Genomic DNA, 27929 nt, shown 5'->3' with positions numbered 1-27929 from the left:
GAAAGAGAAAGGGAGAAGGAGAGGGAGAGAGAATTATGAATTAAAACAATGTAGGGGAATGGTATCACAAGTCTCTAATCTAATATTTGTGACATTGCATCAGAGGATCAATTTAAAGTAAGATTTGCTACATGTGAATTTAATTCTGCCCTATACTACATAAGTCCAATACAACAAAATCCACAATCAAACAATAAGCATTATTTCCAGGAATGGCAGCCTTTCCAGATCTAGTGCACTAACTCAGTTAGATAAGATGAAAATTCTCCATAGGAAAAGTAAGCCTAATCTCTTTTACAGTTTTTCTTGAATTTAAGTAGAGTGTTTGCTTAGTATGGCACAAAGTTAAAAGCTATTAATAAAGGAAACACACATGTACATGCAATAACTTTAATTTGGGATGAAATAAGTAGGCTCATGCACTGGAATAAGATGATAGTCAATTTCTTTGATCAATAGAAAAAAATGTTTTGATAGTGAAAATTTGAAAGGAACAACCTTATGTAAATTACATAAATAGTATATTTGGCTATTCTTCTTTTAATTCTGTAAAAATCTTTAATGAATAAAAGATAGACAGTGTAGGTTTTGTGCTCATTGTCCATGTGTGGCACCAAAAGTTTCTTGTCTTCCAACCCTGCCATCAGAAGGTATTGATGCAGGCAGCCACCAGCACTACGATTTCCCCAGTCTTTCTTTGCCAGTTGGTTATATCCTTAGACACAGCACACCACAGCTCTCCATGTCAGGGCTCTGCATTCTCACAGCATTTCCTCACTTCCTCCTGTTACTCCTCAGTGCCACGCTGTAGTTCAAATTTGTAGAAGGCCCAGGTGTCTTCCAGATCTGAGTCAATCTTCACAATGCCAATGCAATGGACCCACTCCTGAGCCTTGGTGACCTTTGGCTCACTTCAGAACAGCTTAGCCACAGCTAAAAGCACATGGGTGCGGGGAATGATTAGCTTGCACATGATTGTGCAAGAGTGGGTTCCTGTTGGGCAGTTGTGGTTTCCACGGCTCTGAAGAGACTGGCGCAGGAATTTGACTGAGTTTACTCTGCCTGGTGCCTGAGGGATGTTGTGGGGCTCATGCCCAGGCACAGAAAGTTCTTACTCACTCTGAAGACCTGAGGGGGGTTGTTGGGCCTCCTGAGTTGGACAAGGAGGCTGGTGGTCTCCATTAGGGGCTCCCAGATGCCACTGAGGGGCCATGGACTGGGGGCAGACTAACAGAGATGCAAGAGAATAAAGGGGGGAGAGGGAAGCCCTGACCGGACCAGCTTGGCTAACTCGGTGGCCCAGCTAGCTTGCTTGAAGAGGTGGTCCCCATGGCTGGAATGCAAAGAAGTCCTGAGGGGAGATTAGACATGGCTCAGTAGTTGGGACCTTCTCCACAGTTCCTTACAGTGGGCCCCAAAAGATACAATGAAGTCCATGGTTTTTAAAGCTTTAATGTCACAGTGGAAAGTAGATGGATCTAGCTGTACCCCCACTTAGGTCAGGGCAGACCTAACTTAAATAGGGAGGGAGAAGAGTCTGGGAAAGGAATACATAATTGGCTACACCCTCGCCCTCTGGCTTTTAGGTATCTAATTAATACAGAAATCTCTTGAGGGCCTGAGAACTGTAGTCATGCCCTCTACCTGTGGAGGGGCTGGTAGGGGTGTTGACTGAAAATCATGGACCAATGTTGGTCTTAGACTGTGTCAGGAGCCTGGGGTTGGGATGGAGGCTGAACACCTGCCATTGTCCCCTTGGGGTCCGGGGGTTCGAGGCCTGTGGTCCACCAGAAACCAAGCCATCCTTTCACCACCCCACACATGGGGGTCATGTTCACACTTCTTCAGGACATCCACACGCTTGGTCTTTCTCTGGGGGCTTTGCCTTGAGGAAGACAGCTTCAGACCACAGGATACCAGAGTTAGGGCACTCTTGCAACGCCTTGTCCATGAGGGTATTGGCAATGTTCTTCAGCCCTACTCAGTACTCCAGCTACACTGACTCCAACCATAGCCCAGGGTTCTTTGTTTTTTGCAGACAAGAATTCTCTAAAATGGCCCGAGCAGGAGTCAGCTGTCCAATCTTTTCCTTTAGCCTGGAAAGCAAAGAGCCATAGTGGTGTGGAGTGAGGACCTTTCTTCAGCTCCTGATTATAGGCCTCCAGGGCCTTCTCCAACAGTTCTTCCTGCTCCTCAATCTGTCCCTTCATCATCCACAGTTTAGGAAAATCTTCATAGTGCTTCAGAGCCTTCTCACACAGCTCCTGCACAGTGGTGATGTTCCCCAGCACCCACTCCAGCTTCACAGACTTCATGAACACGCTGGCAATGCGTGCGCTGCTCCGAGCCTTGGCCAGTAGCCTCCGGGCTCTCTTGTGTTCATAGTTTTCTGACTCCAGCTTCACAGCCTCCAACAAGATCTCTTTGCTGTTGGGGTTGTCCTGAAAGACCAGGGCCAGGATGCTCCTTGCTGCAGGTACATCCCTGCCAGCCACTTTGACCGGCACCCATGAGCCCCAGCACCTCTGCCTTGGGGCAGTAGGCCACAGCCCTCTGCAAGAATGCTTCCAGGGACTGCCTGGTACCATGGTTCTTCTCAAAGTATGCAGCTTGTGACCACACACTTTTCTTGCTGGGGAAGACTTGTAGGGCATAGGCATATATGGCTGGTACACACTCCAGGGCATTGTGAGCCACACAACAGTCAGTGTCTTCCATCCAGGTGTGTTTGTGATCTTCCTCTTCAACCCCGATACTGATTACAGCATACAAGACAACCTAGTCTGCTCTGTCACACTCCTCAGCACTCTTGACCCACTGTTTGCGACTGATCTCTACACCGTTGGCCCAAAGAGAGGTGATGGCTCTGTCAGTGATCTTCTCCACCATCTGAGTGTTCCCATTGGCCTCCTCAAGCTTGGCAGCTGTGATCCAGATGTGACGATCTGTAGGAATGTTCTCACGTGCTTTATTTATGACCTTTCTAGCATTTTCATAAGTTTCTAGTCTTGTCAAAGGAAGTCAGAGCTCTACACTGGTGGGACAGCACTCTACCTCTCGGCTCTGCATGATTCTAGCATCTTCAGGCTCTCCAGGGTCAACAGCTGCTTTCCACAATTGAACAGAATTTGGAACGTGCTCAAGGGCTTTCCGAAAAACATGCTTCTTTGCTTGAATGTCTGTTTCTAGTTCTGGTGCTCTAATGTAAATCCTCACAGACTGTGGGAGATGACAGACTGCTTGTGCCACCACAGCCTTGGCTGTGTCCCCAGGCTGTAACCTAGCTGCTTCTAGCCAGACATCTTCACTCTTGGGGCAAATCTCTGTCCCTTTTATAATAAGGTTTTGAGCCACTTGTAACTTTCCAGTGACTTCCTCTGGGAGAGCTGACACAATCCAAGCTGGTGGATGATGAGGGTTTGTTTCTCGCACAAATTTGAGAAGTAGTCATGCTTTCTTGCTGTCATTTATGTTCCATGCCTCATTACACCATGGTTTGGGATCATAGAATTTAGATCTGTCAGATAGCCTTTGGGGTCCACAACAGTCTGCCCACTCACTGAGTCAGACACCTGGCTAAGCCTCATGTCCATCAGGGTATTCCTTGCCTGGCCAACCTTCCTCACTCATGTCCAGCTCTTCTGTACCAGGTGTCATCAACCCTGGTGTCATTCCACCTGGGTATGGACTGTTCAGGCCTCCTGGATAGGGTGTGTTCAGATCTCCAAATTGAGTTTGTCGGGGATCCACAGAAGTATGGTTCTCTCCACTTTATAAATGTTTGGCAAAGAAACTATCAGGAACAGGGGTCAGCTTCTCATAATGTGGGTTCCGTTGATGTTTATTTCTGGCATCACCAACTCCTGGGATGCTCAGCCACTCTTCTTCTGTGACTTCTGCCAACTTCCTCTTAAGATCTGAAAATTGGTGCTGGATTTTGGGATGTTCCATTTGGTATTTCTCAATTTCTTCTTTCTTCCTTTGCCCTGTTTTCTCTTTTTTTTTCATCCATTCTTTTATCCAGAGCTGTGTAAATAGCATCCACTTCCTCATCGTCTTTTTCATAGGGCCCACTTGAGAAGAGGATCCCAGCATAGCCTTTAAACTCTTCATAGTTGGTTTAATTCAGATCATCATCATCATCATCATCATCATCATCATCATCATCATCATCGGCCTGATTTTTTTTTCATCTGATCCCCCACAGTTCTCTTCCCTGGTAGGGCATGGCAATCATCCACAGAATCATTTGCATCTCGAGCAGGCCCAGTGTCTGATCCAGTGGTGAAGACAGTGGCACCATGGCCCACCTCGGGTATGTAGCCCAGCAATGCTGACATGCCCAGGAAAGGCTTCTTCTTGTTCATAGTGTTGTTGTTGACCGAAACAGAGAAAAGCAGGGGAGCAAGTGTGAGGCAGAAGACTCGAAGCCCTTCTGATGTCACATATTTGATTATTCTTAATATTGTTTATTTGTTATTTCTTTTAAGACATGTCTTCCCTGTGTAGTGCAGTTTAACTGTCCTGTAATATACTTTCTTCGCTTCCTATAGTTTCAGGGTTACATGTGTGAACCCTCACTCCCAGTTCATCATATGTATTTTAAAATCTATAGATTGCATAGAGGACAATCAAGCAAATCAACGCTGAGCACTCTTCATTTGCTCCCATTCACCCTACCAGCTCTTCTTTTGCCAGTAGAGGACTGAATCATTATTTGTACTTGATTATACAATGCACGTCTCATAATAGAGTTCTCTAGTTAAAAGGCTTAAGTGTACAAAGTACACTGTAACAGAGGCAATCACGTCTAAGTGATACTTCTCACTGCATCTCCCTCCCTCTCTGCTGCTCTCTTTCTTTCCCTTTCTTTTTGTCTTCCTCCTCTCTGGACATCAGATCATCTTCATGCGCTACAAAAACAAACAAACAAACAAACAAAAAAACATGCAGAAACAACATGCCACAGTTTCCTTTTTGCATTGAAACACACATTAAACGAATCATTCTGTTTCTAAGGTGAATTAATCACTGTCTACGGAAATCAGGTTTATGTAGTCTGCAGTATTTCTTTATCTCTTAGCATTGCTTGTCTGAATTTCTACGGAGACTGTGTGCAGTTTTATTCATCCTTACAACTGTTTCCTAAGCCCAATCAAAATTATATTAACCCTGGTTGAACAAAAGCTCGTGATATACATGATGTCTTTTCCTAATTGAAATTGGAGAGATCTTCAATGCACTCTAATCTGATTATGCTTTTCCCTCCCCATACTCTACCCAAACCCTGCCACTGATCACCCACAAAAATCTATTCTGTTTCTTTCTTAATCTTATTATAAAATGAATAAGCATCTAATAATAATGATATTATAAATATTATAAATAAAAATAAAAACAAATAGGACAAAGTAAACACACAGAAAAACAGAATATAAAAGCTCACAAAATACCACAGAGAGATGCTGTGACACACACATTAGCACACACAGAAAACCATAAAAACAAAGTCAGAAACTATACTTTATAAGGAAAAGTTGTTTAAAGTTTAAAAAAAAAATTACCCAGACAATACATTGTGAGAAAAAAAAAAAAAAATCCTTCAGAAATTACCTCTGGGTATATTTGGTTTTAGCCACCTACCTCTGGCCATGGGCCCTGCCCTCAGTGTGGTTTGTATACCCAGTTGAACTTTAATGGGAGAAGGTAATTTTCCCTTTGTGACTTTTGTGACTAATTACCAATATGAGATAGCTTCTGTGTTAGGGATGGGGGTTATGTCTACTTCTCCTCTCAGCATCTGGTGTGATCCTGTGCAATCCATTTGCATGCTGCCTCTTTCTTTGTGAGTTCAGAGGTATGTCAGTCATTTATGTCTACAAGGCCTTGTTTCCTCTTCAAATCTGGTAGCTTTTTCCCTAGAGCTCTCTGTTCCCTGAGGGGAGGTATTTGATGAAGACATCCATTTAGGACTGAGAGTTCTAAAGTCTTTTACTCTACACATTGTCTGGCTGTGGGTTCCTGTATTTGTTCCTATCTACTGTATGAAGGAGCCTCTCTGATGATGGCTGATGAAGTAACCAAAGAATAAGTACTGTGGAGTGTTGTTAGGTGTCATTTTATTACTACATTCTTTTAGCAGAAAGGTGGTATTTGCATTTCTTTTAGGTCTATTGCCTATCTAATCTCAGGTTCTTGGGAACCAGAACATTGTTTAGGATAGGTTCTGTCTCATGGAGTGGATCTCTCTCTCTCTCTCTCTCTCTCTCTCTCTCTCTCTCTCTCCCTCTCCCTCTCCCTCTCCCTCTCTCTCTTCCTCTCCCTCATCCCCCCTCCATTGACAACGCATTGTGAAAAATAATTTCTTCAAAATTACCACTGGGTTTTGCTTCAGCCATCTACCTTGGGGGCTGCTCTCAACTGTGATAGATATACATTGTGTGTGTGTGTGTGTGTGTGTGTGTGTGTGATATTTATTATATATATATATATATATATATATATATGTGATTTCTTGATTATCCTGTATATGAAGCCCAGTTATTTTGTATATATGTCTGTTTCTGTATGCATGAGCAGGCTGTGTGTTTCTTTTATTGGTGACCATATGTTAGTGGAAATAATGTTAAAGTATACTATTAAAAGTAAAATATTTAATATTTTAATATTAACATTTATTTAATTTAAAAACTGAAAATTATTACAAAATATAAATGTAAAAATTAGATATATTGCAAAACAAACTCATTTAAACTAATAAATTACAATTTTAATTTCAAGTATGATACAGACAACTAAGAGATTCAATGTAATTTTTTTTATATTTCCTTGGCTTATTCTGATGTATTTATGTTTTTGTTAAAGACATTTTGTAGTTATACCTGCTTGGTTTTTGTGTTTTAAGAATGTTTCATAAAAAAGTTTTAAAGCTCTTAAAATAAACCTGATTTTATCAGCACCCACAGTAAAGTGGTTGAAATAATTGAGATAGTGTCTGCATGCAGGGTAAACAATTATGACTGACAGCCTTAATTTGTTCAGAAAAATAGGATGTGGATGAAAAGATACTAAACTAAAAGGCTTGTCAACGTCACACTAAGGTATTCTGTATAAACTTGGATAAAAAGTTACTAAATAGAAATTCAGGAAAAGTTATATACTTGGTAGAGCTTTGAGTACTTCTAGGAGACAGAACCTAACAGTAAAGTTCCTGTTCCTCTAGCTTTACCTCTAGCTTTCTACCACCTGTGATCTACCTTTAGGTGCAGAAGTGATGCAGATATGTCAGTTGAGAGTGAGCTCCAACTATATGTTTTTATTCATTGTTCATATTTTTGTAATTGTGCCCATCTTTTGAAAAAAGAAGCTTCTTCATGACTGAGGAAAAGAACACTCATATATGGGTATTAGGCCAAATTGGTAGTTAGGGGTTTTGCTGGTTTAGTAACAAGGCAATTATTGACTTTTCTTTAAAATCTATGACTTCAATAGCTCAGTGTAGTTGGAAGGGTCTACAGTAGCAGAAAAGATTTCTCTCTTGTTGAACAGGTTTTATATCCAAACAAAGAGGGGTTGGGTAAACTGATATTCAAGACACTGCTGCATCCTGAGGTTTTCCCTGCCATGCTAATTGTTGTTGAGTGTGATTTCTATTTCTTCTGTGTCAGAAAGTGGTGAAAATTCAAAAAGTGAACAACTACTTTGCAATCCTGTTATAATATGAGAACTTAAGCATTTTCAAGAATTAATAGTAACTTATAGAATCCACTTATCCTATGTGAGGCAGATGTTAAACAAAAACAGGATTAACCCCCCAAGAGTGGAAGGATTTAGCTGCTATTGTACTGGAAGCAGGTTCTCAATTATAATGGCTCAGAAGCTACAGTTATGGAAAATTATTGTTAGATGAAGTTCAATTTGCTGATTTAAGACAGAAGATGTAATTTGATTACTCTGTTATTGTACAATACACTTTATTAGCTTTAAAAGCCTGGGATAAGTTGAAAGAACAAGAAAAAAAAGTCTATATCATTTACAAAAATATTGCAAACACCATGAGAGATTTTTACTGACTTCTTACATAATTTGATGTCCACTATAAATAGGGCAATATCTGATCTAGATGTGCAACAGGTACTAAGTGAACTTTTGGCTTTCAAAAATGCAAATGCAGAGTACAAAAAGTTCTTAAAACTTTAAAAGCTTTGTCAGTACTCATGGATGAATGAATTATGACTGATAATGTCCATAATGACTATGTAATTGGAGAGGCAATGGCCAATAATCCTGAATATCAACTCTATGAGAGGGGTTAACTCATAATCCAGCAAAAACCAACATGAGCCAGGTGGATTCTGTCAGCAATCTACATAGCAACTAGAGAAAGTTAAACTAGGTATTGGAGATCTAACGCAAGAAGCAGTGCCCATGACTTAATCATAAGTAAAAACTCACAGTATCACCAAAATTCCATGCTATAAAATACCCACTGGCGTTCACAGATCTCTTCCCCAAATATAGTTGGAATGGTTTTAGGAAAAAGTGTCCTAACATCTCAAGGATTCATTGTGAATCCAGGAATTATAGATGAAAATTTCAAGGGAGAGATTGCGACCATAGCTTATGTATAGAAAATTATGCACTTCGAAGTGGGAGATAGGATTGCTCATCTTTTACTGTTTCCATATGTCAGATGCAAAAGAGCTCCAATAGAAAGAATAGCATTTGGAAGAGGCTTTTGGACAAACTTTTGTCAATGACCAGAGACCAAAATTAAAATTAAAATTAGATGGTATTGAAGTTGAAGGTCTGGTTGACACAGAAGCTTGTGTGTACCTACAATCTTATGAGAATCTGGGAATCCACATTGACACCTTCAGAAGGTATCTACACCGTTGGTTGGAACTGGAACATTAAAACAAGTAAAACAAAGTGCAAGACAATTTAAATGTGTGGAACCAGAAGGTCATATGTGAAGATTAAAGCCTTATGTGATATAAATATCCATAAAACTATGAGGAAGACACCTCCTAAAATAATGGGGAGCTTGGATTAATATTGCTTCAATCTCAGATGGATACCTATTTCAACTGACACTAAATATTAACATCTTATGTTATGTGGTTTAATTATTTTTGTGTTGAAATGGGTGAGAAGCTCTACTGCTGCTGTGGAGCTGGTCATTGAATGCTGGGACCTAAGTGTCAAGTTTATGTGTGGATTCATAAAGATCTATTTGTACATTGATAAACAAAAGAAGGAGTAATATTAACTGAAAGACATTGAATTGTAGAAAAAAACTGCTGAATTAGATCAAACCATATATTTTAAAGATGTTTTAATATCAGAATGGAAGTTACGGAACATGTTACACTGGGGAAGAGGTTTGGTCTATATTGCCAAGGGTGATGAAAGACTATGGGCATCATCAGTATGGACTGATGATATACAACCTGGTACAAACTGGAAAACCATGATGATGAAATGGACATTTGGTGAAAGACACATGATCAGGACTACAGTTATGAAGGATCATCACATTAACAGAGCTTTACAAGGACATTCAGATTCTTAAGTTTGTGGGATTGATAATTGTTTCCATTTTTAAAATTTAATTTGTGTACAATTTTTAGCTGACACAAAGAGAAGATAGGTAGAAGAATTTTAATCTAGAAACATGTCCTCAGTCAGTTCAGTTAAGTGGAGTTGAGTTTTGTGTAGTCTGTTGGGAGTTAGAACAGTGAGCATTGTACAGTGGAATTGAGTTTGATGCAGGTCAGCAGAGGCAGTTGAAGCCAGATAATATGAAGGAGCCAGAAGTTTAGAGTTAAGTTGAGGCTAAGAAGAGCAATTCAGTGAAAAGCTCAGAGAAGCCAGATTGAATCAATCAGCTTTGAGAGTAGCTTAAGTCAAAACAGCTGAGTTGAACCAGCCAGACAGAGTTTAGAAGGAACTTGAAATGGTGACCTTATTTAGCACTGAGCTTTAGAGATGGTAATTACATCAGAAAAATAAAAGTTACTTTTCATATTACATACTTTTAACAGTAATAGGCACTTACTTTCCACATGTCCAGGGCAACAAAGGCAATACTGGTAACCTATTACAGTTTGTCAGTATCTCTCACACTCCTGACTAAGAACTCAAAACGGTACTTCTGAAGTTGTATTAATGTATATTAATTTCATTTTAGTCTATACATACACACATGCAAGTGAGAGAGATTCATGTTATGTCAATTAATAAAAAGAAAGCGATAAATTTGAAAGAGAGCAAGGCAGGTAAAAGGGGGGGTTAGATGGAGAATAGGGAAGAGGTAAATAGTATAATTAGTTTAATATCTTAAAAAAATCAAGAGACATAATTAAAAACCAAAACATCAAATTATATTTTATAGGCCAGTGGTATGATGTGTCGGCAGCTAAAAACACTTGATACCAACACTGAAGATCTGAGTTTGACCCCTAAGAGCACTTACTTTTGCAGGCTGTACATATGCCTGGAGGTTTCTGTAAACACACACACACACACATACACACACACACACTTAATAAATAAATATAAGAAAGTAAATTAGTGTAATAAAGGTAAAAATCAATAGCAATTTAAAACTTATAACTGTATTTGAAATAATTTATGATTAGCTCTTTTTTACTTAAATATATATTTATATATTTATAAATTTATCTATATATAAATATTTCCTTTGAGTTCTGCTTTTGTAAAGAATCTCACATGTGTGAATGTACATTCCTGTGTATACATTTGTATGATGATCTTTGTGTAAGAAATAAATATTTGTCATTGTAAATGCATAGAATTTCAATAAAATACAGATATTCACTTTTGTCTATGAAAAGTGTATGTTTATAAGAGAGGATGTTAAACATTTATGCTATATAACATTTCTTTTAAAGGCATTTTAATCTTATGTATTATTTAATAATTAAGTATTTGACTGTTTTGCACCTAAGTTTGTATACCACATGCATGCCTGATGACACACCTGTGAGAAATCAGTTGCATTCCCATCAACTGGATGAGACTAATTTTCACTTACCTTAAGCAACCATGTGAGTGCTGGAAACTGAACTCAGGTCTTTCACAACAGTAACAAGTGTCGGTACCTATTGTGCTATCTCTCCAATTCCCTACATCATTTATTCTCTAGTGGAAAGTTGTCTTCTGCATCAACAAAGAAAAATATTGTGGCACATATCAAATTATGTTTGTGAATAATATAAAAATTACTTAATGTGTTATTAATTATAAAAATAGTAGTCATATGAAAACTGGTTATATTTTAGGGAAATCCAAACAAACTGTCTTCACAGAAAACAATCATTATAGAATGTTGGTTAAAAAAAAAAACTATTTAAAGGTAACAATAAAGTATAACTTTTATTAAAGGTCAAAAATATACCAAGAAGATAATATATCATACTTTTTTCTAAAGAAAATATTATTATAAATGTGGGTTTTGAAATGTGTTTTGAAGAATTAGGCAGACTTCCATGAATAAGATATAAAGCTATTAAAATGTCATTTTAGGGCATTTTGGAAACTATTCTTTTATATAGAAATTTACACTTATCTCCAGATAGTATTCTTTACCATTTTTTCTATAAATATGATGTTTTAGTTTATCAAATGGAATCTAATTATTTTCATAAATGGTGTATTCTAGTAAAGTAACCATAAATTGATACTCCAATTCCTCACACCTATTTGATTTCTTTACTGTGTTAGTATATAAGAATAATAACCACTATAATTTCTGAAAGTATACAGTCTTGACTTTAGTTTCCTATAACATAAACTTCAGTTTCTAATTTAGTGTTACTAGACGTTAATCACTTTTTCCCCATTGTATGTATGGCCCCTGTATCTTCATGCTTGAACACCTGGTCTGCAGTTTGTGGTGTTGATTCTGAAGACTGATTGATTCTGAAGGTTGATTGGAATGTAGGACCTTGCTGAAGGAAGATGATGATTTGGGCTGAGCCTTGAGGTTTATAGCCCTACTTCTTAGTTTTCCTCAGGTTCCTGATTATAAATGTAAACATTTGCTGCTAACTTGTGCTCTTATTGACATACTAGAGTATATTCCTAAAATGGAATGAACAAAAATAAAGTGTTTCCTCGTCAAGTTGCTTTTGCTCAATGTTTTGCCAAAGCAGCAAGAAAAGTAGGTGATCTTGTAAAGTTAACCAAAGTTGCTGTGAGGGCATTAGGGCACTAGTCAGGGTCCATACAACAGGATTTCATAACACTCTTCTTTAACTTCTGGCTCTTACACTCTTTCCAAATCATCTTCATTGACATGTCCTAAGTTTTGTTGTGTTGTGGAAGATGTTGATATTCTGTTTAAGGCAAAATTCAGTCATTTATTCTAAGCACATTGACCAGCTATTCATTTCATTGTTGTCTGCAGAACACTGCAGAAAGAAACTTCTCTGACAAAAAGGTTGAGAGAAGGCCAGCTCTATGCATATAAACACAAATATTTTGAAGAGACTTTAGCAACACAAACACTTAGCAAACTAATATCTCCATGCTCTGTACATGGCTTTGTGACTTGTTGACAGCTTTTTTTTTTCATATACACATAGAAGTACAAAAATAAAGGTTCAGCAGTAAAAAGATAACATGGACTACAGGTCTGAAATTTTAAGTTGAAAAATATAAAGTTATTTTTGTTCAGAGAATAGAGGTTACATTTAGAGCTAGTGTGTGGGGCTGTGGACCGTGAGAGGAAGCCTAGTTCTCGGTTTTCCAAACTGTTCATTGTCATGGTGGAAAGTGGATGCATAAAACCATATTCTACTTCTCAAGGTGGGGCCTGAGATTAAATACCTTTTGCAGGAAGGAATGTCTGGGAAGGAAATCTTATTGGCCACATACTCTGTGCGTGTAGGTACCTCATTAGCATGGAAATCTCTGTCTTGAGTCTAGGAGACCACCAGTCAAGTCTCTTTTTCTTTTTTTCTTTTTATTTCTTTTTTTTTTTTTTAATTTTTAAACAAGGACAACATTTAGTTGGAGCTGGCTTACAGGTTCAGAGGTTAAGTCTATTATCATCAAAACAGGAGCATGGCAGCATCCAGGCAGGCATGGTTCAGGAGGAGCTGAGAGTTCTACGTCTTCATCTGAAGGCTGTGTTAGGGATGCATCATCTACATCTGGAAGGGCTTGAGGCATTGCCCTTATGTGACTGATGGCCACAAATCTATTGTGGTGGGGCTCTGACTACATGACAGGGGCCTGGTGCCAGGAGCAGAAGAAACTCCTATGGTCCCTTTAGGGTTTCCAGGGCTTCAAGACTTTAGCTAAGCTGAGGACTAAGCTTCTTCTCATGGTTCACAGCCGCAAGCAAAGGAATTAAATAAAAGGATGTTTTGATAAATAAAAAGGGGAGATGATGAAGTGTATTTTGGCAAAGAGACAACTGGACAAACAACACAGAGGAGGTATAGTAGATATGGGTTTGGATGTATACACAGAGAGAAAAAATCTAAATAGCATACTGATTTTGAGATTTGAAACCTAGAAGAAAGTTTGCGTTGTTCTACAGATAGATAGTGATGGGTGATGGGTGATAGGTGTAATTTTCTTTTTAGGATATGTTGACAGTGAGGGATTACTGTGGCACTTCGTTGATTATCCTAACAACTTTTTAAACCTGATCGTCTTTCTTAATTTTATGACAAAGTACTAATATTTTATTGTTCATCTATTTATGTTTTTATCTGTTCATTATTTGCCTCTGTCATTGGTATTTAAGTCATATAATAACAATTCCTCTTTCTTATACATTTCTTTGTCTGAACAACTTAAAATACTACAATGAATGAATGAACAAATGGTTGGGGTATATAAAAGCTTTAGAAATGCAAGTGTTTCATATTTGACTCAAGTCTTCCTCAAATAGAACTATTGGAATAAATAAAGAGAAAATATTTAAAAATAGAGAAAAGTGAAACCTAAAGCACTCTGGTTATTTCCACTGAGGATCTCACATATGTATCTGTGAAAAGCCTGCGTTTTCTATCTGAGCAGTCATGTTTCAGCTCTTGCCATTATGTTTGTCTTAAGAATCTTTGAAAAGTGCAACCAGACTGCCTTCTTCCAGAAGGTTTTCTTTTCTTGTGCTGAATGTAGGACTTTTATATTTAGAAGCACAAACGCTCTCCTAATTATATATAACCTACTGTTCTAAATTCTGCATTCCACTTAGCAGTTTAGTGCTGTGCACTTTTCCTGGTACCAATTTTGGTGTCAGAAATTTGACATTTAGATTGCTTTTGAAAACCAATGGCAAAGTGGAATTCATACTGAATAAACCTTGCCTTTGCTTTCATAGCTGCTTTTTAAATTGCCTTTTCGTTTATGTACAATGGTCTATCTGAAGTGTCATGGTGCCAATTAAAATATTCATTTAGATTTATAAATTCAAAGGAAATGTTTATAATTTTCAGTGGGATAATTTTGCTAATTGTTTTCCTCCAAACAAGTATGGCTATAATGCAATTTGCTTAGTGTACCAAACATCTGTAAATGACAAATATTTTTAAGATCCTGTATTGTATAGAATACGGTAAAGGAACTATCAGCATACTAAGTAATTTTGATATTAGCTAGTAGTCATACCTGTGAAATTTAAGTTATATGATTTCTTTTATGGAACTGCTGCACTTTCATTTTTGTTACGTGTTAGTTTGAGATTTCTGTCTTTCTCTCAGTCTGTTTCTTCAGCCTTTTATGCATGTATTATTTAAGGATGTATATCATATACTAAACATGGAACATTCTGTTCATTATTATGTGTTGCTATTTATAATAAAATGTGACTTTACAATTAAATATTAATTTAAAAATAACAAGAAAACAAAACCCATCTTGTTTATGTTAACGCATTTACTCTTTACTAATAAAAAACACTGAATTTGATTATTTTTAATGTGTCATATAATGCCATTCGTAAAATTTTCTAATAGAATAAAAATAATAGTATTATTAAAAATCCCCCTAGGAAGTAGTCTAGTGTTAGTTATGCTAGAAGGTAGTTTACAAAAGGGCAAACTCATTAAATGACTTCTATGTGAATATTTTTACCTATAAAATACAAGTGAAATTATAGAGTTTATAGTTTATCCTTGAAGTATTTTTTCCTTTCATTGTAAAATGAAAACAGTTGATTGTATTTCCAAATGTTAGCCAAACTCTGAAGACTCTCTTACAGCTTTTGGTTGTTTGACATTATCTTTCACTACATGTAACAAAGACAAAATGAGAATTGTCCTTGACATTTGGACATTAGAGATGAGAAATACTGTACACCAGAACATTTTGTGCTAGAGATTTGTGAAATTTATCATACAAAAGGTGTTTGACTCCTATTCATATTAGTCTTATTTTCCATGAACTTTCACATTCTCTAACCTAAAACTTTCTATTTTTCAAAAGCTTTAATGCAATCTTGCAGACAACCACTGCCAGCTTATTTTTGATTTACACAAGCTGCAATATTATGTTTTGTTTTAAGTTCCAATAAAAGATTTAAGGATTTTTCTATCAGAAAAAAACATGATAACCTGATTTGTATTTTAATAATTTTATTGCTATGCATATAGTTATCATATTATCTCCAAATATCTCTGTTATTGACTTTGTATGCCTTTAAATTTAAAGGTAAATAATTTAGCCACTGAAATTCTACTATTTTTATGCTCTAAGAAAATTTAAAATAAACAAGTTACATAATGAAAAACAGAGGGAGGGAGGGAACTCTATGGGAGAGGGGAAGGGGAGGGAGAAGGGGAAAGGAAAAGGAGAACATGACCAGGTACTGGGAGGGGGAACATGAGTGAAGCCCTGATGGCCAGCAGAAAACAAAAACCATATATATATATATATTTATATATATTTATATATATTTATATATAATTATATATATAATTATATATAATATATTATATAATGTATAATATATAATTATATATATAATTATATATAATATATTATATAATGTATAATATATAATTATAATATATATCAATTCTCTAACAGTAATTTTGTTTTGAAATAGAGAATAAAAATATAAGGATGTGCATTTCATTTTGAATGTCAAAATGAAATTACCATGTGAATCATTTTATAACATTGATCCTCTTTCAGAGTTCTTTAAAACATAGCAAGAAAGAATTAAGAAAGCTGAAGTATGAAAAATATCATTGCAAAACTGTATGTTTATTATTGGATTTGGTTGGTATCATCTAATGATGAATTGTAACTTGTCAATAGTATTTGTGTTTTCTGCTGTTTTTGTTTATTTTAGACAATTTCTCTGATTCTCATTCTTCTTGAGAAAATTTTTATCCAATATAAAGTGCTGATGCCTATTGTCAGTATAAATGAAAAGTACAAAAGGGAAGATGAATATCTGTCTAATCAAGATGTTAATACTATATGCAAGTAAGTGTTTACCAAAGCTATCCTGATGAATGGCTATGCTACAGAGAAGAATATCCATTCCCAACAATATAAATATTGGACTTCATATGTGTGTTGGATATAACTATCAGCATTTTTTAAAATAGAGGATGAATAGATATTTCTGTATGAAAGGAGAGCAATGAAAAACTACATGACTAATAAAAAACTGATAAAATTAAGGCTAGGGAAGTAAGTTCACAGAAATTCAGAAAAATGCAGAATTGTTCCAAAAATCACAATTGTATATTTGAACAGAACAGAGAAATGGAGTATATATGACAAAGAGGGCAAAAATTAAAGTACCAATAAATTATATGGAGACTAATAGGGTTATAAAAATTATAAAAGTTGGCCACATTGTTATTTTTATCTATTGAAATCCTACACTGGAATTTCTAACAATTTAAAATAGCAGAGCAATTTTATTACTGTGTAGCTTTCTTTTAGCCAAAAAACAGCAATGAATCTAGAACTCACAAAGTAGGACATTTTTCATACATGAAGGCAACAACTAATGTTCCATACAACTGTTGCACACTATGTAGTCTGATTGTACTTTCATATATATTGTCTCATTCATAAATTTTATGGAAAGAAAATATTCATAATAGTTATTTCCATGAAAAAATTTAGATGATAAAGCATGTAGTACCTTTATAGATACTACCTTTTTTACATAAGGGAATTTTTCTTTGATGATTTCACTAAAATTAATATTTTATGGCTCCAACCTTGGCTTCCATTCCTATATTCATACTCTTCATAGAGATTGTCTTGTTATAGTGTCTCATATTTTCTGAAAAATTGTTCAATATATGTAGTTTATATGTTATGCTACATATAACACATAATACACATATAAATACACATATTTATTATATTTTTAATAATAGCTATTTTGAAGTCCATGTCTTCTGTTTCTGTTGTATTGTATTAGTCAGGGCCTACTGTATTAGAGTTTTAGGGTTCTAGTGGAGATATAATGTCCTGGCTGTTATTAATAGTTTTTTTTATTAAATTTATTTATGTATTCACTTTACAACCCATTATTAGGTCTTCCTCTCCTATCAGTATCCACTTCTACCACCCCACCTCTCAGCCTTTCCATCTCCCACCCCCACACCCTGCACATCAATTTGTTGTGTGACAAAGCACATCTTATCCCACTAAGGCTGTAGAAGAACGCCCATTTAGGGGTGCAAGATCCACAACCTATCAAATAGGCAACAGACTCAGGGACAGCCTCTGATCCAGTTGTTTGGGGGACCCACAAGAAGATCAAGCTGATTTTTTGCTACATATGTGCTCCTCTTCTCCCTCTTTGATTGGTGATTCAGTCTCTGGGATTCCCGAAGGGTATAATTTAGTTGACTCTGCTGGTCTTCCTGTGGAGTCCATGTCCATTTCAGGTTCTTCATTCTTTCTCCCAATTCTTCTGTAAGACTCCCTGTGTTCCATCTACTGTTTGGGCGTGTGACTCTGCATGTCTTTCCATTGGTGATTGGATAGAGCCTCTTGGAGAACAGTTGTGCTAGCTTCTTGTTTGCCAGCATAACAGAGTATCAGTCATACAGAGTGTACTGGCTGGTTTTGTGTATCAACTTGACACAAGTTGGAGTTATCACAGAGAAAGGAACCTCCCTTGAGGAAAGGCCTCCATGAGATCCAGCTGTAAGGCATTTTCTCAATTAGTGATCAAGGGTGGAGGGCCCATTGTGGGGAAACCATCCCTGGACTGGTAGTCCAAGGTTCTATAAGAAAGCAAGGTGAGCAAGGCCGGGGAAGCAAGCCAGTAAGTAACATCCCTTCATGGCCTCTGCATCAGCTCCTGTGTCCTGACCTGCTTTAGTTCCAGTGTTGACTTCCTTTGGTGATGAACAGCAATGTGGAAGTGTAAGGTGAATAAACCCTTTCCTCCCAACTTGCCTCTTGGTCATGATGTTATCTGCAGGAATTGAAACCCACAGAGTATCAATACTAGTGTTGGGGATTGGCTCTTGTCTATGGGATGGGTCTCAATTTGGGGCAATCATTGGTTGACCTTTTCCTCAGCCTCTGCTCTATCTTTGTCCCTACACATTTTGTAGGCAGGACACAATTTGGGTCTAAGGCTTTGTGGGAAAATTGCTGTTCTTATCTTTCCATTGGGAGTCCTAGAGTTATAGGCAGTAGCCACTTCAGGATCCATATTGTGCTGGCATCTGTGATTAGGATGATTGTAATTAGGATGTTGGTCTTGTCTTTGTTAAGTGGATTTTCTGTTTCTGGTTTCTCTTTTCTTGTCTGTTTTTTAGGAGCTTTTAGTGATTTAGAATTTTCTAGTTCAGAGTGCTTCCGAGTCCCTGACAGGTGTGACTACAGGAGATCTTGAATAAACTAAATTATTTCAAGCTGACAGGCATGAATGGGAGTGGGCGGTGCTGGAGAGATGGCTCAGTGGTTAAGAGCACTGACTGACTGCCCTTCCAGAGATCCTGAGTTTGATTCCCAGCAACCACATAGTGGCTCACAACCATCTGTAATGGGATCTGATGCCTTCTTCTGGTGTGTCTGAAGACTGCAACAGAGTACTCACATGAATGAATGGGAGTAGACTAAAGGGTGCTGAGAAGGTCCATATAATGTAGGAAAGCTGGATCTGCCATGATGATTTTCAGCATATTTTCTGACAGACAGTAACTCAGGAGTTGACAAAAGCGTACTATGAGGAAGAAAGACTCTAGAATATGTGTTTCCAGTAGTTGTCAACCTTCCAGTGCTGTGACTCTTTCACACAGTTTCTCATTTTGTGGTGACTCACAAACATAAAAGTTATTTTGTTGCTATTTTATCACTTTAATTTTGCTACTGTTATGAATTGTGATCTCAATATTTGATATGCTGGTATGCAACTCACATATCATAAGAGCCATAGGTTGACAACCTCTGGTGCAGACCCTCTGGAATGGTAACCGAGAAGGAGAGGGTACAGCAGGTGGTCTGCTACCAAGCTGGAAACAAGACTGAGGAATTAGAATTGGAGGATGGGGAGGAGAGTGAAAGTTACCTACTTGTTTCCTTGGCTGGTGTGGCCAGCAGGTTTCTAGAGTGAGAGAGAGTCTTGGGTGTTGACAGGCCTGTTTCCAAATATTTTAATCTTTATAGTCCATCAGTAATATCATCTACCCTGAATATTTACCATGAAAATTTGGCATGTTTATTTTCAGTTTTTGGAAAAGTATATTGACGTTATTTTTGTGAATGAAATAACAAATACAATAACCACCAAATAGCTTACATAAAGAAGAAAATCGTGAATCTATTTATATATAATATTTCATTAATAAGGTAGGAAATTTATGCAGTAACTAATAATATCTTCTGTAGTGGCTATAATTGTAGTGCAACAGTGTATGGTCATGTTTTCTATTAAACACATTGTTTCAATGATAATAACTGTTTACATTCTCAGTTAATATGCCTGATGTCCAAATAGAACAGACTTAGACTTTGACTAGGCTTTGATCTTCAACTCCCTTTTTATTAAATTTATTTATTAATTTTAAACTCCAAATTTTATTCCCCTGCCGGTCCACTCTCTGACTGTTCCACATCCCATACCTCTTCCGGGACCCCTGTCTCCACAAGGATGTCCTCAACCCCTCCCCCACCATCCCCACACCACCAGACCTCTAAACTCCCTGGGGCCTCCAGTCTCTTGAGGGTTAGGTACATTTTCTCTGACTGACCCCACACCCTGGAGTCCTCTGCTGTATATGTGTTGGGGGGTCTCATATCAGCTTGCATGTGCTGCCTGGTTGGTGGTCCAATGTTTGAGAGATCTCAGGGGTTCAGGTTAATTGAGACTGCTGGTCCTCCTACAGGGTCTCTTCCTCAGTTTCTTCCAGGTTTTCCCTAATTCAATCACAGGGGTCAGCAGCATCTGTCCATTGTTTGGGTGAAAATATCTGCATCTGACTCTTTCAGCTGCTTGTTGGGTCTTTTGGAGGGCAATCATGATAGATCCCTTTTTGTATAGCCTCAATAAAAGTGTCAGGCCTTGGGACTGCACCTTGAGCTAGACCCCACTTTGTGCCTGTCACTGAATATTTTTTTCCTCAGAGTCCTCTTTATTTTCATTCCTGCAGTTCTTTCAGATACCAACAATTATGGGTCAGAACTTTGACTGTGGGATGGCATCCCCTTCCCTCACATGGTGCCCTGTCTTCCTGTTGGAGGTGGGTTTTATGACTTCACTCTCCCTACTGTCAGGCATTTCTCTAAGGTCTCTCCCTGTGAGTATTGAGAGTCTCTTATCTCCTAGGTCTCTGATGCATTCTGGAGGGATTTCCCCCCCCCCACCTCTTCCCTCTTGAAGTTGCCTGTTTCCATCCTTTCTGTTGACCCTCAGGGCTTCAGTCCTTTTCCCTCACCCTGTTAGGTTCTTCTCTTCACCCTGACTGCCCCCTGCCTTGTCTACTTTCCCTCCCTGGTCCCTCCCTTCCTCCCCACTTGTGATTGCTTTCTTCTCCCTCCCAAGTGAGACTAAGACTTCTTCACATGGCACCTTTAGCTTGTTGACCTTTTTGAGTTCTGTGGACTATATCTTGAATATTCTGTAGGGTTTTTGTTTGGTTGGTTGGTTTTATTTATTTATTTATTGACTGATATCCACTTATTAGTAAGTACATACCATGCATGTTCTTTTGGATCTGAGTTACCTCATTCAGGATGATATTTTCTAGTTCCTTCCATTTGCCTGCAAACTCAAGATGTCCTCATTCTTAATAGCTGAGTAGTAGTCCATTGTGTAGATGAACCACATTTTTTGTATCTATTCTTCTGTTGTGAGACATCTGGGTTGTTTCCAATTTCTGGTTATCACAAACAATGCTGCGCTGTGAACATAGTGGAACATGTGGGACATTTCTTGGGTATATTCCCAAGAGTGGTATTGCTGGGTCTTCAGGTAGACCTATTTCCAATTTTTTGAGGAAACGCCAAATTGATTTCCAGCATGGTTGTACTTTGCAATCACACCAGCAATGAAGGAGTGTTCCTCTTTCTCCACATCCTAGCCAACATGTGCTGTTGTCTGAGGTTTTGATCTTAGTAATTCTGATTGATCTAAGGTACAATCTCAGAGTTGTTTTGATTTGCAGCTCTCTGATTTCTAAGGACTTTGAACATTTCTTTAGGTGTTTCTCAGCCATTCAAGATTTCTCTGTTGTGAATTCTTGGTGTAGTTCTATACCACATTTTTTAAGTGAATATTTTATTTACATTTCAGATGTGATCCTCTTTCCCCATTTTCCTCCCATCTAGAAACCTCCTATCCCATCCCCCCTCCTCCTGATTTTATGAGGATATGCCCACACCCACCTGCCCACCCCCACCTCCCCACCCACAAATTCCCCCACACTGGGGCATTCAGGCTTCACTAGACCAAGGACTTTCTCTCCCACCTATGCCCTAGAATGCCATCCTCCCCTACATATACAGCTGGAGCCATGGGCCTCTCCCTATGTGCTCCCAGGCTGGTGGTTTAGACCCTGGGAGCTCTGCTTGGTTGGTATTGTTGCTCTCCCCATGGGGCCAAAAACCCTTTCAGCTCTTTCACTCTTCTCTCTTATTCCTCTATTGGGAACCCCATGATATCCCCATTAAAATCCCAACTCAATTCATTACAGAGTTAGAAAGAAATTCTCAAATTCATTTGGAATAATAAAAATACCCAGGATAGCACAAACTATTCTCAACAATAAAAGAACTTCTGGGGGAATCACCATCCCTGACCTCAAGTTGTACTACAGAGCAATAGTGATAAAAACTACATGGTATTGGTACAGAGACAGGTAGGAAGATCAGTGGAATAGAAATGAAGACTCAGAAATGAACCCAGATACCTATGTCACTTGATCTTTGACAAAGGAGCTAAAACTGTCCAGTGGAAAAAGGACAGCATTTTCAACAAATGGTTCTGGGTCAACTGGAGGACTACATGTAGAAGAATGCAAATTGATCCATTATCTCCTTGTACAAAGATCTAGTCTAAGTGAATAAAGGACCTTTACATAAAATGAGATACACTGAAACTAATAGAAGAGAAGGTAGGAAAGATCCTCGGATACCTGGGCACAGGGGAAAGTTTCTGAACAGAACACCAATGGCTTATGCTCTAAGATCATGAATTGACAAATGGGACCTCATAAAATTGCAAAGCTACTGTAGGGCAAAGGACACTGTCAATAGGACAAAATAGCAACCAACAGATTGGGAAAAGGTCATTACCAATCCCACATCTTATAGAGGGCTAATCTCCTATATATACAAAGAACTCAATAAATTAGACTCCAGACAACCAAATAACCCTATTGAAACATGGGGTTCAGAGCCAAAAAAAGAATTCTCAACTGAGGAAACTCGAATGGCTGAGAAGCACGTAAAGAAATGTTCAACATCCTTAGTCATCAGGGAAATGCAAATCAACACAACCCTGAGATTCTACCTCACACTAGTCAGAATGGCTAAGATCAAAAACTCAGGTGATAGCAAATGTTGGCTAGGATGTGGAGAAAGAGGAACACTTCTCCATTGTTAGTGGGATTGCATGCTGCTACAACCACTCTGGAATCAGTCTGGAAGTTCCTCAGAAAATTGGACATAGCATTACCTGAGAACCCAGTTATACCACTCCTGGACATATACCCAGAAGATGCTCCAACATATAACAAGGACACATGCGCCACTATATTCATAGCAACCTTATTTATAATAGCCTGAAGCTGGAAAGAACCCACATGTCCTTCAACAAAGCAATGAATACAGAAAATGTGGTATATTTACACAATGAAATATTACTCAGCTATTAAAAACAATTTGAGAAATTCATATACCACATTTTTATTAGGTTGTTTGGTTTTTTGGTGTTCAGCTTTTTGGTTTCTTTATATATTTTGGATTTTACCCCTCTATCAGATGTGGGATTAATGAAAGTGTTTTTCCAATCTTTAGGTTGCTAAATTGGTCAATTATTGGCTATGTATTTTGCCTTAAAGAAGCTTTCCAGTTTCATGAGGTCCCATTTATCCATTCTTGATCTTAGCTCATGAGGCATTGAAGTTCTATTTAAAAAAATTTCTCCTGTGCCAATGACTTCAAAGCTCTTTCTCACTTTCTTGATATGAGATTCAGTGTGTCCGATTTTATGTTGAGGTTGTTGATCCACTTGGATTTGAGCTTTGTGCAAGGTGACAAATATAGCTCTATTTTCATTTTTCTACACACCAACAGCTAGATTGGCGAGTACCATCTGTTGAAGATGCTTTATTTTTTTATCTATTGTATATGTTTGGCTTTTTTTTTTTAATCAAAAATCAAGTGCCCATAAGTGTGTGGTTTTATCTCTGGGTCTAGTACTTGAAATGCTAGCTATAACAAGACAAAAAAAGAGATCAATGGGATGCAAATCGGCAAAAAAGAAAAAAAGGTATCACTGTTTGCAGATGATATGATAGTATAGATAAGTGACCATAAAAACTCTACCAGAGAACTCCAGTTGAAGAACAACTTCAGCAAAGTGGCAGGATATAAAATTAACTCAAATAAATCAGTAGGCTTCCTATATACAAATGATAAACAGGCTGAAAAGAAATTAAAGGAAACAACTCCCTTTACAATAGTATTCCAGACTATAACAGGTGGCAAAGGGAGAAGAAGGAAGGGAGAAGGGATGAAGAGCATCACCCCAAATGTATTACACAGATGAGTGGCAGAGTCAGCTCTACCCTGCTCTTTCTGTCAGGTGCAATTCACCTGCATTCCCTCCACCAGATCCAGCTCTACTGTGAACAAGTTTTGGACATGAAAGCTCACCTGCTCTCATTACCCTAGAGCCAACTCTCCTGAATGCCACACGTGGTAAGGTCAGAGTAGGGAGGTCAACACTCTTATACCTACCACACCACAGCTTTCAAGTGGCTACACCAGCTCTCTCTCTCACTCTTACCCTCAGGAATGTGTTACCCATGCTGTTTTCAACCTCTTCCACTGAGATCAGACAAGGTAGCCGTCTGCTCTCTATATGCCCTGGTCCTTTGACCAGCCAGTATATGCTCTCTGGTTGGTGGCTTAGAGAGCTCTCAGGGGTTCAAGTTAGTTGACGCTGTTGGTCTTACTATGGGGTTGTCATCCCCTTCAGTTTCTTCAATCATTCCTCTAACTCTTTCACAGAGGTCTCTGTCCTTAGTCCAGTGCTTGGCAGTGAGTAGTTGTATCTCACTCAGTCAGTTGCTGGTACAGACTTTCAGAGGACATCCATGCCAGGCTCCTGTCTGCAAGCACAATTTAGCCTCAATAATAGTGTCAGGGTTTGGTGCCCACCACTGGAATGGATCCCAGTTTGGGCCTGTCATTGGTCGGGATTCCTTCAACCTCTGCTCCACTTTTTGTCTCTACATTTATTTTAGGCAGGAATAATTTGGGGTCAAAAAATTTGAAGGTAGGTTGTTGTCCCCAACACTCCACTGGGGAACTCGTCTAACTATTCGAAGTGGTCTCTTCAGGTTCCACTGTTGGGCATTCCAGCTAAAGTCACACACATTGAGTTTTAGGAGCTTCCCCCATTTGAGGTCACTGGGACATTCTAGAAGTTCCTCCTATCCCGCACACTTGGCAGCTGCATATTTCCATTTATTCTCCTGGACCTCTAGACCTATCTCCTGTTTCTTCTGCCCCATACCGGATCCTGCCTCCCCCCTTTTCCCCTTACCATCTCCTCTTCCACCCAGATCCCTCCTTGATCTGTCTTCCATAATTATGTTATTACCCCTTCTAAATGGGATTTAAGCATTCTTACTTGGGTCTTCTTCTTGTTTAACTTCCTGGGGTCTATGGGTTGGATCCTTAACAGTGAGCACATACCATGCATGTTCTTTTGGGTCTGGGTTACTGTACTTGGGATGTTATTTTCTAGATCCATACATTTGCCTGAAAAATTCATGATGTTAGATACCTAAATTGTCTTATTTGCCCTGCAACACAACTGTAAAATTAATGATTTAGTTTTTATATTTTCAATTTTCTAACTGTGTTCATTAAATAGAAGGTCCTGAATTTTTGTCATTTTTATTTTTAATTTTGTATATGCATGTGTGTCTGCATGAGTGTATGCATTTGAGTACAGGTGACTGTGAAGATCATAGGGGATGGATTCATTGAAACTGGAGGTATAGGTAGTTCTAAACAGCTCAGTGTGGATGCTAGTAACTAAACCCAAGTCTTCTTGAAAGCTCTTAAAAGCTAAGCCATTTCTCTATCATATAGGCATGCACAACTTTAAAGAAATAACTTGGGCAGGTGAATTTTATTTAAAAAATTTTAAAATATCTCTGGAAATTTTTCTTGTACATAGTCAATATTCTTTTAATTCTTCAGACTTTTGACACTAATTGATATTTATGTATGACTGCTGTTATGTTTATGTGACTTCTTGGAGCAAAAAACAAGTCTTCAAATACAGAAAACAAGTGAAGTGGATATTACAAAACTGTTTAATTTCATGTCATTTAAAAGTGAGAACTGCTTTCATCAGTATTTATAGACAATATTAAAGAACACAGATAATATTGTACTAAATATTCATTTGTAAGTCACAAATTCTCAGATTGTTTTTTTTTTCATGATGCATACTCAAGGTGAAGTCATTTTAATGAAATATTTGTGGTTTTGGAATAACAGAATACAAGCTGTAAAGCCAAAAATAACTCCTAAATTTCCCACATTTGAATTGTTTGTTAAACTTGAATTTAGTTCAAACAAGGGAATTTATTACATGATCAGTGATACAACAATTTCTCCTTCACTTCAAATTCCCTTTTGTTCTATATAAAAACAATGTCATTATTGAAAGCTCACTGCCTAAGTAGTTCAAAATCTTTTTCCAAGGGCTGGAGTGATGCTGTAGTGGGAAAGTGCTTACTGCTCTCGTAGATGACCTGGGTACATTTCCCAGAAAAAAAAAAGCAGCAACAAAATATGTCTCATGTCCATCTTTAACTTCAGTTTACAGTTTCAGATGCCTTTTTCTCATCTCTTAGATTCTAGGAACACATTTAATTCACATACACGTGTGTAGACCAAAAATTCATACATAACAAAAATATACATCTAATTTTTAAAGTTCTCCAAAATTTTTCATAATGTTTTGATCATTTGGTTATTTCTAGTGTTCTTATAAAGTATTATAATAAACCAAAGAGCTTTAGTAATAAAGGGTTATCTATATAATATAAATAATAATCCTCAATTTTGTTTCTTTATCAGTAATAAATAATTTCTTAAAATTTCAACAAGAATTATATTATACTGGGCATGCCTGAAATTGAAGATAAAAATAGCATCAAAGAAGTGAATGTAAAATAAACAAGATGTGTCCATCAACAAAAACATGTATTTAAAATGTTGTACATTTGCACATTGGATTTTACTAAGCTGTTAAAAATGATGGCATCATGAAATTTTCAGGCAAATGGAAATAGAAATTTTTTTCCTGAGGTAACTGAGACTCAGAAAGATAAATATAATATGGATTTGATAATATGTGGATTTTTGCTGTTAAGATATGATAAAAATGGTACAATTCTAAGACCCAGAAAGGTTAGATATAGAGCTAGGGACTAGGTAGGGTCACATGGATCTTCTTGGGTGGGCAAAATAGAATATATATTAGGGTTGCACTGGGGACATGGTGGCCAGAAATGTGCAGACAGGTGAGGAGATTTGGAGATGTGATGAAGAGTGAGAATATGAGGAGATACAGCTAGAATTGTGGGGCATATGAGGCCTGTGAGTAAAGCTATGTTCAGGAGAAAGTTCCTAAAATATATGAAGTTGATCCTAATGAAATCTCTAAATAATGGAGGCAATGGAGTCTCAAGTGAGCATCTCTTGTCACCAAATTAATAGTTGTGTACCAGGACTGGGTTACATACAATTAAAATGTTGGCCAACGGGGCTCTATAGAAATCCCCAAGTAACCATGGCTGTTGCCAGAACAATAGGTTGCTCTCTGTAAACTAACATCAAGGTCCTGTTGCTGAGGACAATACCCACACCATTCATGAAACATGGAGGGTTAGAACTGTTGCCTACATAGAACTTTTATCCCTAAATTCTATTTTTTTGTACAGGGATGCACTCAAAAGAGAATGGTAAGCACAAATCTAGCCACAAAACCTTTTATTTCTAGTCTTTCCTGCCTCCAACATATGCTAGGGTGATGGTGGCACAATGTGTATGGAAATAAGCAGGCAATATATGATTTGGTCTAAGGCCCACTGTATAAGATGGAACACATGCCCTGTACTACTTGAGTGACCAAGAACCAGAGATTAGATAGCTCATTGACCTAGGATAAACCCAAATACTAATAGTCTTAAAAAATATAAAGTAGTAAT

The 27929-nt window shown here is 37.7% G+C and overlaps 1 pseudogene; it reads right to left on the bottom strand.

Annotated features, from left to right (window-relative positions):
• Positions 1-643: 643 nt before the first annotated feature.
• On the bottom strand, positions 644-4367 carry LOC117705949 (pre-mRNA-processing factor 6-like; annotated as a pseudogene).
• Between the last annotated feature and the right edge of the window lie 23562 nt (positions 4368-27929).

This window comes from Arvicanthis niloticus, chromosome 3 (genome assembly GCF_011762505.2).
Source record: "Arvicanthis niloticus isolate mArvNil1 chromosome 3, mArvNil1.pat.X, whole genome shotgun sequence".
NCBI classification, from domain to species: Eukaryota; Metazoa; Chordata; class Mammalia; order Rodentia; family Muridae; genus Arvicanthis; species Arvicanthis niloticus.
This window is presented reverse-complemented; position numbering and strand designations above follow the sequence as displayed.